Source organism: Chenopodium quinoa, unplaced genomic scaffold, assembly GCF_001683475.1.
Source record: "Chenopodium quinoa cultivar QQ74 unplaced genomic scaffold, ASM168347v1, whole genome shotgun sequence".
NCBI lineage: Eukaryota > Viridiplantae > Streptophyta > Magnoliopsida > Caryophyllales > Amaranthaceae > Chenopodium > Chenopodium quinoa.
In genome coordinates this window covers 6,023,973-6,037,545 of record NW_018743331.1, presented here as the reverse complement: position 1 = coordinate 6,037,545, position 13,573 = coordinate 6,023,973, and positions in this window count along the sequence as shown.

Genomic DNA, 13,573 nt, shown 5'->3' with positions numbered 1-13,573 from the left:
GATTCTAGGGATTTGCCCGCCAGAGAGCCAGAACACTTTGGTTTTGAAGCCTACAATCCTGAAATGGTAGCAGACAATTTGGTTTTTGCTAATCTCTTGCTATCCCCTTGATCACCACATGTAACGTTCCTTGGGATCTTCGTCCAAAATTTCAAGAAGAAGATGTTTGGAAGAGTGACTCCCTTGCATATCCTCAGGTTATCTTGCATCCTAGGAAGTCAAGCGATGTGGTTTCTTTGAGTTATCTTGAATGGTGGTATTATAGACCACTTCAAGCTCATTGTGTTGAATATGTCAAGGGACACTTTGCTGTGAGTGTTGGAACCTATAAAGGTATGAATCCCTCTAAGTGTTTCCTTTACTTGCTTCTTACTCTCCACCCATAATCTACTTTTCACGCAAGAAGAAGACTGATGTATCTTCGATCAAGATGAAAGGAAAATCTGCTTATCATTAGATTGATTGCTTAACTAAGATAGCTGCAGAGTCAATTATGAACCCACTTCCATAGATGATTCATATAGGAGTATCATTCATTCCCACACTGATAGAGTTGGATTGAGAAATATGGTTTCTCTTTCGACCCCAGGTCCCTTATAGAAATCAAGGAGTAACAAGCATAGGAACATTCCCATGTCAAGTCCTAGTACAAGGTCTTAATTTGCATTAAAAACAGAACCAGAGCTAGAAACCATTGATACCCCTCTTACTAGTAAGTGCATTAGCTCTAATTTGTTCAAGCTTCTTGTACCTTATTACTCACTATGATTTCCTTCATGTTAGGTCTGGCTCCAAACAATAAAAAGAAACAAAATTCTCTAGAAAAGATCACGCCTTCCAACCCTGTTTCGATTGGCAGTGATGAAGAAGAGCTAAGGAATACAACAAGAGTTCCAGATCTCTTAGAGAAAACTGCTGCTTTAAACCTGCTGTCATTAGAGAAATCGCCACCCTGTGATCCTATACCTTCTCCTCCAACAAGTTAGGGTCTAGACAAGAAAAAGATAAAAGGTGATGATGGCCTAATTAAGGACCAAAGTGTTGCTTCAGATAAACAACAATTGGGCAAAAATTCATCATCTGGTGGTGAACCACAAGCATCTGATGGTAAACAAGCAAAATCTTCACAAATTGAACGTAATATGGGTGTGCAAGCTAGTCCTAGCCAATAAAATGTCAAGACTTCTATTTTAAGAACAACTTCGGTTTCTTCTCAACAATTCAAGACCCCCACCACTATGTAGTTAAACCAACCTACTCAAATTGTCGATGCTAATGCTAAAGTTGATGCCCCCCTAATATCTGACCCATCGCCTGTGACTTGAAAGTTTATACCCGAGCTCAAACAACCTTATGTTGTGGTTCCTAGCAAGGGTAAAACTGTCCAGGATGGTACTGAACAAGGTAAGATTGACCATGTATCCACTCCAACTCCTGAATCTTAACTTGAATCAACATAATCTCTTGTGACGATTCAAGATAAGGAGGTGGATATCCATGATGATACTGCATCAAGAACCACATGGTTCATTCCAAAAACGGTGCATAATGACACCATAAGTGTCCAGACTAAGGGTGCTGACCCTCAGATTGTTACTATGAAACCACATCTTCGCGAAGAGGCTTTAACATTAAAATGTGCATCTCCAGATTTAGGTGAGTAACACATGTCTTCTTTTCATATTTCTTTATTTGTATCTAACATGCCCATTATTTCCAGCATTGACAACCATTAACAAAAGAGATCAGGGCAATAAAGATTCAACCATACAAGAGTCAAGTGAAACAAGCCTCCTAACCTTATAAAGTTATGATGTTTATTTAGTCAATATCAACACATGACTGTTACACAAATGTATTCCAGCAGCTATATCTCCAGAGATCAAGCTTCTTGATGAAGTCCTAGCTCTTTGTGAGAGAGTAAAATTGCAAGAAGCACCAAGTTCACAGATTAAACTATCTGTAGAACTCATGACTTAAGTTCGTTTGTTGGGAAACAATGATCCAGTTGATGGGAAGGTCTTTCGGTCACCTGTCAAGCATGTGCTATTGAATTAGTCAAGAAAAGATCATCCATTCCCCATTTAATTATTTCCGATATATCTCAGCAAGTGTCCCAAGTTCTCCAACAACAAGATCTTCTAAAGAAGAAAGATCTGGAGATAGATGTTGAAATGGACCATTTGCGGACTGAGATTGATGAAATCATAGAAGAAGCTTTAGGCCAAGAGATCTATGGTAGAATGGAAACTTCAAGATTGTAGAAAAAAGAAAGAAAAAATTGTAGTGTCAGATTTCTAGGAGTGCTTCAATAATTCAAGAAACTTTATCTCAATTTGATCACCAAGGTGAATAGATGGCGTGATGAACAAATGAAAGATTCTTCTTTCTGAGGTTAAACGTAAAGTAATCACTGAAAGTCCCTTCTCCTATGAATAATATGTTTTTTTTGTCAAAAGCCTCCAACGATGGATGCTTTTGTTGTAAATTTTTATATTGCTCTCATATGCTTGGGATATTGTTTTAGGAACTTTCCACTAAGTGCTCTTGGAAAAATTTCCACATCTAACTCTTGCAACAAGTAGGCATTCCCAGACATGAATTTGTGAACTTTAAATGGACCTTCCCATTTTGAAGACCATTTACCAAAGATGTGGTCATTGTAGTCATGCTCGGGAAGCTTCATCTTCCACACCAAATCTTCTTCCAAAAAGATTTTATGTTTCACCTTTTTGTTATAAGATTTTGCTACTTATTTTTTCTAAGCTTCGATTTTAGCTAGCGCTTGGAGTCTTTCACCCTCAACGTTCATCAGTTCAATGGACATTGATTACTGGTAGTCTTCTTGGCTTATCCCCATTTGTTTAGCTACTCTAGTGGATTAGCGCTTAACTCTACTAGTACAACAGGTTCATGTTCATACCCTAATTGATAAGGAGTAGTCCCTATTGCATCTCTTTTTGATGTCTAATATGCCCAAGTAGCATAGTTAAAAGAACATGCCAATTTTTAGGATTTTCATCCACTATCTTAGCAATTCCTTTAGATATTACTTATTAGTGGCTTCGACCTGTCCATTGACCTCAGCGAAGTAAGGGGTTGAATGAATCTTTTGGATTTCAAATTCCTTGAGATAGGAATTGAAGTACTGTCCTGTAAACATAGTTGCTTGGTCTACAGTTATATATAGATTCTGGAATCCCGTACCTTGTAAAGATTTTCTCCTCCAAGTACAAGATCACCGCCCTTGTAATTAAGTTGTTAAAAGCCTGGACTTCAATCCACTTTGTGAAGTAATCTGTAGCTATCATAATATATTCATGATGAGCAGATGAGAGAGGTTTAATAGGCCTAATTGCATCCATCGCCCAACCTTTGAAAGGACAAGGTTTAATAATAGGGTACAACTCTATTGCTGGTGCCTTACTTATTGGTCTAAAGCGTTGACATTGTTTACAACCCTTTGCATACTACAAAAAATCTTGTCTAACTAAAGGCCAATAAAAAACCATGTGATGGATTAACCATCTCATCTTTGTTCTTGCTTGATGAGACCCACAAATTTCATGATGAACCTCTGCTAAAATGGTTAACACTTTCTTTGTGCTAACACAACTTAGTTAAAAACCTTGAGGATCCTTTCTGTACAGCTTACTTCCTATAAGAAAGTATTTAGTACCTTCTAGCCTAACTTTTGCTGGCACCTTCCCTTTTGAGGGGTTTTTTAAGTACTCATTAATCTCCTCTCTCCAGTCTATGTCTTGTGCGAGGATACTCTATTTATGTACTTCTGCTTTCACTTTTTCATCTAAAGGTTTCAATTTGTTTATGTTTATGTGAATCACTGATTCATTGAAAACTTCAAAATCAGGTAATGAAGCTTGTTGTGCCAAAAAGTCAGCCTCTTTATTTTCTTTTCTTGGGATATGAGATACTTGGATGAACTCAAAAACATTAATTAACTCTTGAACGATATGAGAAGGTCATCGCCAAAAGTGATATTCCTTTGTATTCTTTTCTTACTTGAGCTATCACCCACTGTGAATCGTCTAACACCTTAACCTTCGTAACCCCCATATCTTTCAGAGTCCTCAAGCCAATCACTAAGGCTTCAAACTATGCTCTATTATTTGTGCATTGATTTGAGAAACTGATCGCCATTTTAGTCACTACACCAGAAGGTGAATAGATCATAATTTAGGCTCTAGTTGACTTTCTCTCATGTTAGATCCATCAAAGAACATTGTCCATGGTTTTTCCTTCCTTTGATGAAAGGGTGATTCAATAAGTATTTGAGTACATCTGTTGGTGAAATAATCTCAACCGAGAAAGCCATAAAATAATGATTAAGTTTGATGGGAGCATCATTCAAACTCAAGCACCTTTTTTCAGCATTAGTGTATCTGATTTCGATATCATGTAGGATTCTACTTAAATAGAAAATTGCATGTTCATGACCTTGTTCGTTCTCTTAGGTTTACATGCTCGCAATTAAATACTTGGTAGTTGAAAGATATAATCTCAAAGGCTTTCCATTTTGTTTAGGAGGAATTAGTACTGGTGCAGTCGCCAGCTTCCTCTTGATTTGTTCAAAGGCCTCATGATGTTCAGGCTCCCACTTAAAATCTTCTCCTTGCTTAAGTTTAAGAAGAGGAGAAAACACTTTTGTTTTCCCATCTAAGTTAGTGATAAACCTTCGAACATAATTAATTTTCCCCAGAAACTTTCGGAGTTCCTTTTTATTGGCGGGAGGTGATGCTTCAAGGACTACTTTAGCCTTGTTTTGGTCAATCTCTATGCCGTTATTGTGAACGAGGAATCCCAAAAAGTTACTAGCTTTAACCCTGAAGGCACATTTAAGGGGTTCATCTTTAGATTGAACTTCCTCATCCTTTCAAATGCTAGAATGAGGTGTTCTAAATGCTTTAATAAGTCATGGGATTTTACCAAAACATCGTCTATGTAAACCTCCATAAAGTTACCAATCGTTTCATCAAATATGAGATTCATAGCTCTCTGATACGTTACCTTTGCATTCTTAAGTCCAAATGGTATCGCCACATATTCATAGTGTCCCAAAGAGCCTGGGCACCTAAATGTTGTCTTTGAGCGATCATCTTCAAGGATCCTTATTTGGTGATACCCAACAAAACCATCTAGCGTTGATACAAACTCATGTCTTGATGAGGCATCTATCAACATATCTGCTACAGGCATGGGGTATTGATCCTTTGGAGATGCACTGTTGAAATCTCTATAATCTATGCATATCCTGATTTTTCCATTCTTCTTTATCATAGGAACAATGCTAGTTATTAACTCAGCATATTTGGTGGGTTATATAAATCCTACCTCCAGGAGTTTGACAATCTTTTCCTTTATTTTAGGAATCAACTCTGGCGATAAACGTCTTGGATTCTAGACTATAGGATTGTAATCAGGTTTAATACAAAGCCTATGCTGGATAATAGAAGGATCTATACCAGGCATTTCGTGATGCTCCCATGAGAAACAATCCTTATATTTATGAAGAATATCAATCAATAATGACTTGTACTTTTTGAGTAATTCCTTACTTACATAAGTGAATTTAGGACAATCATTAGTTCCGAGATTGTACTCTTCTAAAGGATCATGGACTTCCTGTTTGATATTTTCTCTCTTAGCCCACCTTTTCATTCTCTTCTCTACTATAGAACTCTTTGTCGTAGTTTGGCGATGATCGGGTATGGTCATCAGAGTTTGTGTAATCAAATAGACATTCATGAGCCTCCATGTTTAATTATGTTAACCTCTATATCATGTTGTGAGTAATAACTTACATATAACTTTTGAAGAGCTAATAAAATACCAGATCTAAATTTGCTTTTCACGTAATCATCCATAATATGTGTTCAAAATACAAATGTACAAAGAAAAGATACTAAACATATCCAATCTTAAGTAATCCAAAATCAGAGCTAGACTCTACAAGTAAATTGTGTTTATCTTCATTTGCATCTGCCTCTTCTACCTTGACGATTGCACTTGACACTACCTTTAGTTTAGGAACTGACTGGGAATCAAGTTTGAGTACAATCTCATCTGTCTTTGGTGTTGACTTCACAAGAATCCTAGGAAAATCTTAGTTAGTATTAATCATAAAAGCCTCTACATCAGCGCAAACTACTTCATACTCATCACCGTTCCATAATATTATTATCTGATGCAAAGAAGAAAGAATAGCATATGTTTGATGTAACCATTTTCTAAATAGGATAGCATTGCAAGATGCTTCTCCTCTTACTATAAAGAATGCTGAAACAATCTGTAATACCCGAATATTTTAAGATTTTATCAGATATATTTTATGGCTAAAATAAGATATTTTAAATTAGTTTATAAATTCAATCTTATACTCTATTTTTGTTATCTTATAAAAATTATCTTAAACCCTATTTAATATCTAGCAAGACTCTTGTTGTTTACTAAACTATAAAACTCTATCTTTTTTTTTATCTGGTTGGGATCCTTATATTTATATTCTTTTATCTCTAATAACCGTATGGTTATTTGACTAGTTGGCAACAAGATGATTTTTCATCAAATTCACACATCTTAGTTATCTAAAATCAATTATCAATTACTGAACCTCATGTGTATCCTATTTCTTTAATACAGTAATTTTGTTTTCTATCATACAGATCAATCATACTCGTTGACTATTTGTTCCTTAAATCTAACAAGGTTCCTTGGTCGTATATATATTACTTGGTGTTTCGATCTAAAAGGTAATAACACGAAACTTGGAGATGTTTGTATTATATTTCGTGTTATTATGTGTAATATGATTTATTATTTGTAAAATTTGTATATGTGATTAATTATTATGATATTATATAATTTGATTGGATTTGAGTATTGTATTATTTTTGTTGTTGATAAATGATTATTCTAGGATTTTTAATGTTGTTGCTATAGGGAGTATTGTTTTATTGAGGTTTAGGGTTATTAATGCAGAGTATTGTTTTTGGGTTGTGAGTTAATTATATTTGGGTATTAGTTTTATTGCCCTATAAGAGTTGAGATATACTATGATTGAATCGAGTTCGAATTTTTATAATATTTAGGAACATGTGCCATTATTGATATATTGATTATGAATCTGCAAATGATTATTTGATCAAGTATGAGATCAAAAGGGTTGAGAATTATTATTTTTTTCTTGGTTTGAGGCTCGATGTTAATTAGCTTAATCCTTAGCATGTTGGTAAGTGAGATAATGATCATGATTTAAGAATGAGGTAAAATCTTTATTTATATTTTTCTATGGTCCCCTACAGTGGGATTTGACCCATATTGGTCATGGTTAGAGGTGTAGTCTGGTTATTGAGAGTATTCAAGTTTTTATACTTGTTGGTTTATTTATTCGAATTACTCATGTCCAAGGCTAGGTATTGAACAAAGAGCATGGCACACTTATGGATAGATGAGTTAATTGAGTAATTCGAGGTTGGGTTTGACAAAGGTTATTTCTAGAGTACAATGTGTAATGTAATTTTGAACTACATTGTTTAATTGACCTAATAATGTTGATTATTCTATTATACTGTGTATTCTGATATGTGATGATTACTCAGCTTTTTTCTGATTTGTGTGTGTGTTATTTTGTTGTGCTACTTGTGTTTGCGGCCATGTCTTTTTCTTATGGTGGCCCTGCGACGATCTATTTTGGAATTTGTTTTTAATGGTGAGCAGTCAAGTTTGTCTAAGCAGGTTAATCAAGTCATCGTAGCTAAAGGAGCTCAAGTGTTTCGATTAGTATTTTATAATAAGTTTGTAAAGTTGTATAAATAGCTGACTTAGTTTTTTGGGTTGTAATTATTGGGATTTTGTAAGTCTTAGCACTTGACAAATTGTTGAGTGTGGCGGTAATACCTCTGATTTAGGTGTATGCTTCCGCGGTTTTTATTCAAAGGTTGTTTATTTTTCCTTTATTTATTATTTATTATTAGCTAGTAAATTAGGGGTGTTACACAGTCATAGTAGTACCTACTTGGATTTCAATACACGCTAATTCTTCAGTACGTTCAGACTAACCATTGAAACTAGCTATATTAATCTTTATACTAGCCAAATCTCTTTTGCTTTTACCAATCTTATGAAAAACGACAAAGGCATCAGATTTATCGTGGCTCTTGTATCAACTAATACTTTTCCCAGTTAAACCCTTCAAAATTAACAATAAAAAAAAGAGGTTTGTTATGTGTATCATCAACATCGTAATTTCTTAACAAATGTCGAACAACTAACTGTTGTGTTATTGTTTCTCTACTAGGTGAACTAGATGATGCTTTATTCAATTCAGCTGATATAGTAGAGAGTTTATACTTACATGTAGTTTCTGCCTGATCCACTTCATCTTCCCATGAACTAAACTTGAGAAATGGGTCATTCGGGTCGGGTATGGGTCAGGTCGGGTCAAGTTTGGGTCAATAAGTTATCGGGTCAAGTTCGGATTGGGTCGGGTCATTTTAGGTTTCAGGTTGATTTCGGGTCAGTAGATAATCGGGTCGGGTCGGGTATCAGGTCAGCACTTCTGGTCGAGTTTGGGTCGGGTCATTTTGGGTCGGGTCAATTTTTAGGTCCAAATGTCGGGTCAATTTCGGGTCAGGTCAACTTCGGGTCGGGTCATATTCGAGTCGATACATTGGGTTAAATCCAACTCTGTATATTTATCAATGCTACTTTTTTTTAATGAAATATAATTGTTAGACTATTATTGATCTTGTTTATTTTTTTATTTTTTTTATTTTTTTATTTTTTGTTTAGAGAACTATAAAGGCAGATGATGAAAATCAATTCTAGGATCTCTTGGAACCGGGACGAACGCTCTAACCAATTAAAATATTCATTATAGCAATTTCAACAAGTACACTCAATGATACAAGACTATATTTTTTCCAATATAGGGTAGTATTGTGGATGGACGCGAAATATAGTTACTTGTGTTGTGAACTTTTGGTAACTAATTCGATTAAATATATGTTATGACATGCTTCGTTTGAAATTAAATTTTCTGCTAATTAGGAGGTCAAACCAAACAACTTATACTCAGTTTTATTTTTGTGACCGATTCAATCAAAAATAAGTGATAAAATGCTTTGTTTGATATATAGAATTTATTGTTATTTAAGAATTCAAACAAGCCAACTGAAACTCAGTTGTATTTAGATCTTAAAATTACATGATTTGATGTATAACTAGTTGTTGGCTCGGGCGATGGCCCGGGTCATTATATAATATAAATTGAAAATAAGCATTTATACATATAAAAGTTATGTGATGAAATATACATATAGATGAAATTAGTCACATATATTATAGTACTTGTATTATTTAAAATTTGCTTTTTCAATCACTATTGAACATCCATACACATTTTGGGATACATATATAAAAAACAGCTAAAGCTTTTATTTTATGTATGAGTAAATAAAAGAATTAGATTATTTTTTGTTATTATAGATTGTTGTTTAATATTTATGTCTAAAATTAAGAAAAAATTGATTCTAATAATCTCACCTTTGACTGGTTCACTATTAATAATCCCACCTTTTGATTATTATCTAATAATCCCACCTTTATAGGACATTTTCTTCTATTGGTCCTTAACCTGTTGGTAACCAGTTTTGATAGGTTAAAGTCTACGTGTCACTTTGTGATTAGTGAAAAATATTTTTTTTTTACAAAAAAACTTAAACCAAAAAAAAAATTAAGAAAATAACTAACCCACACCAACCCTCCGGTAGCCTTCTCCCGAAGCACCGGCTGACCCAGACCACTCCCTCACACATTCCAACCTAGCCTCCTCCCCCCGCGCCAGCCGACCCAGCCCCCCTACCCCTGCTGCGACCACCTATCTTTCTCTAAACCTTAACGCCGGTAGCCCTCTCCCCTCCCTTTCAGCACCACCAAATGGATCGGATTTTCCGTTCTATTGTTGCTATTAATATGCGCAGGAGGCTAAATCAAAAGAAAAGAGCAAAGAAGGCAGAACAACAATTCGATCCATTTGGTGGTGGTGGAAGAGAGGGGGGGGGGGGCGTCGGGAATTAGGATTTAGAGAGATGTGGGTGGTAGCGGTGGGGGATAGGGAGGGGTGGCGGATCGGCCTGAGCGGTAGAGGGGTGATGAGTGGCATTTATGCCACCATTTCACCCTTTTTCACTAGAGAATTCCCCCAATTTGTCACTTGTTTATACCTCTTCTTACCGTTTTAACCTTTATTTTAGTTACTTTTTCTCCCTCTCGTGGTTTCTTTCTCTTTTATCTTTTCTTTTACCTTTTACCTTCTATTCGTGTGTTTTGATAGCTCCTAGCACTCGTGGGCGAATTTTGGATTGATAAACGGAGTTGGAGTTGCTAAGGTAGCTACTCAAGGAAGAGGAGATGCTGCAAAGGAAAAGGAGATGCTGCAAAGGAGAGGGCGCGCTGCTACAGGTAGCCGCGGGCACAGGTCTCACAGCCGCGGGCAAGGACAGGTGCATCCTGAGCTACATAGCAATTTTTGGAGATGGCTGGGAGAAGGCCTGGAGAGGGCGCGGCGAGCTGGGTTTTCCCAACTTCGTACCCACGAAGGAGGGGGCACGGAAGCTTGACTAGAGAGGCCTCTCCCATGCCCGTTTGCCTTATTTTAACAAGAGACTATAAATAGTCTTTGGCTTGAATATTCATTTTTTTCCACTATTCCATTGACATCAAATACACTTTGTAGAGAGAGAATATGAACATCTTTTAGAGAGATAAATTGCTAATCTTCCAGTTTCAATATTTGTTATCAAGATATTCAAGTATTCTTCAAGATTATTGCAACTATTTCATGTTTGGCTAATCCCTCAACATTTATAATAGTGATCTATTTTCCTTATTCTCTAGTTTTTAGTTTTATTGTTATTATTAGTGTTTTCTTCCATAAATTTCCTTGCTCTACTTGTTTCTTTGCTTTCTCCTTGATTTAGAATCATGTTAAGTTGTGTTAGGACTGAATATATGTTTAGTTTAGTTGTTATGGCTATTTTCCTTTCTCTAGCTTAGATTTCTAGCTAGGGAAGGGGGGGTTAAAATCATGTTTGCTTGAGTTTCTATTGATTATTGATTTGGTTTTGCCTTGAGTTGATGATTTGTGCTTAAAAATGCTTGAAGCTGTTGTTGTGCACCTTTAACCCCATTATTTAGTCCTAGATTATATGCATGAGAATGATCTAGTTTGGGTTTGATTGATTTCATCAACTTGCTTTAAGTAGTTGCATGAAAATGAATTACTTTGAGTAGAGTTTGTACTCCTTGGCATGAATCCATATTGATTTTCATCAATTGTCTCATTAGTCATGATTGGAACCCCCTCTCCCTTGTTCTTTTTGCCCTTATTATCTCTATAGTCTTGCTTTTCATTTTCATTTTAGAGTGTCTAGTTTAATCTCCTTATTTTTAGCTTGATTAGGTCTCTTGTGGTAGATAGTTTAATCATAGAACTTCTCAAAACAAACTATAATACCCCCTTGGTTACTTGCAATAGATTCTAGATTTCACAGTGATCGTGCATTACCCTGTTTCTTTGGGATTCGACCCTAACTTGCCACTATCTCGCATAAATTTGATAGAGCTAGGTTAGGAGTGAATTTTAGATTTGATCTAAGGCAATAGTAACGACCTATTGTCTCCCGATCAAATTGTTGGCGCCGTTGCCGGGGAAATGGCTTGTTTTGCACTTTTATTGTGTTATTATTGGATTTGTTGCCTTTTTATTTTGTTCCTTTACTCTCTTGCTAGTCATTGCTAGTTGTTTGCTTAGCTTTGGTGGAAGAAAAGGAGATCTCAAGGATCCTACACACTACATTGACCACGAAATCGACCGCACTTTGAGACAATTCCGAAGACTTTAACAAGAAGAGGGGCAAGGTCTTGGTGCTATTTTTGATAGTGAGAGTGATTCTTGGTCTTCAAGTTCTCAAAGCGAGGAAATGGCGAGGCAAGACGGTGATGTTTTGTCTGTGAGTTTGGGAATCCCGAGGATTATGAGCTCACGGGAGGGATTTTGCTACCCGTCACGGAAACCAACATTATCATTCATTCTCAATACACTAGAATGGTTCAAGCGGAGCAATTTTCGGGTTCTCCAAGTGAAGATCCTATTGAGCATCTTGATAGAATCCTTGAGCTTTGTGCCATGATTCAAACCAACCAAGTTTCTCAAGAATACATCCGTATGCACTTATTCCGACAATCGGGTAGAGCAAAGAAGTGGCTCAAATAAGTCAAGCCAAACTCTCTCACGACATGGAGGGAGATAGTCAAGGCGTTCTTGAAGAGGTTCATTTCCGAAGAAAAGACCGCCGAGATGAGAAGGAAGATTGCATCATTTGAACAAGAAGAGGATGAGAGTCTTAGTGAAGCTTGGGAAAGATTTAAAGAGTTGGTACAAGCATGTCCTCATCACGAATACAATCAAAGCTTGCTCATGAGATTCTTCTATGATGGGTTGGAACCTAAGTCTAGAGCTAACTTGGATGCGGGGGCGGGTGGCCAATTGATTAATGTCCCCCAAAATCAAGTCTAAGCAACAATTGAAGAGGTAGTGAAGAACTACTCTTAGGGTGGTAGAAGGAGGAATACACTAAAAAAGGGTGGAAAGTATGAATTGGAGAAGGTTGATCAATTGCAACATCAAATTGAGCTTTTGACAAAAGGGCTTGCAAAGTTGAATACGAGTGTCAATAGTGGGGCAAGATCCTCTCAAGTCAATTCTTTCTCTTGTCAAAATTATGGTGGAGCGAACCACGATACATCTTATTGTGGAGGTTTAAGCCCGGAGCATGTGGCGGCATACAACACAAGGCAAGATGGATATAGGGGAAGTGGCGGTGGAGTAGCTTATAGGCAACCACCACCCGAATTTGCTCACCAACCCCAAAAATGGAATCAACAAGCTCAACAATCATACAAATCCAACCCCCAATACCAAAACCCACCTCCATTCCAAACCCAAAAGCCAAGAGGAAGCTACCTAAGAAACAACCAACACAGTAATCAAAACCAATACCACAATCAAAATCAAGCGACTGAAAGGAGTCAAGAGCAAGCATCTTAACCCGATTCTACTCAAACCCAAATTCTTTAACAACTTCAAGCCATGAATAAACAAATGCAAGAGTTCAAGGCTCATAATAAGATGGTTAATTCACAACAAGCTCAATTGGCAGAGAGAGTCACTTTCAACTCACATTCTACTCTACCCGGACAATCACAAACTAACCCTTCCAACATTGTGAAACCCGACTCTTGCAAGGCAATCACATTGAGATTGGGTACATCCTATGAGGGTCCCAAGGAGGGGGATAGTGAGGAAAAGAAGGAAGAAGAAGAGAGTGTGAGTGAAGACAAGGAAGTTGAAGAAGAGAAGGTTGTTGAGAAAGAGAAAAGTATGGAGAAAAAGAAGTCTAAAGATGTGGTGACATCTTCAACTCCTAGTGAGGCTAGGCTTGATGGACCAGTTCCCTTTCCCGGTCGACTTGCGGAGAGGAAGTTGAATGAC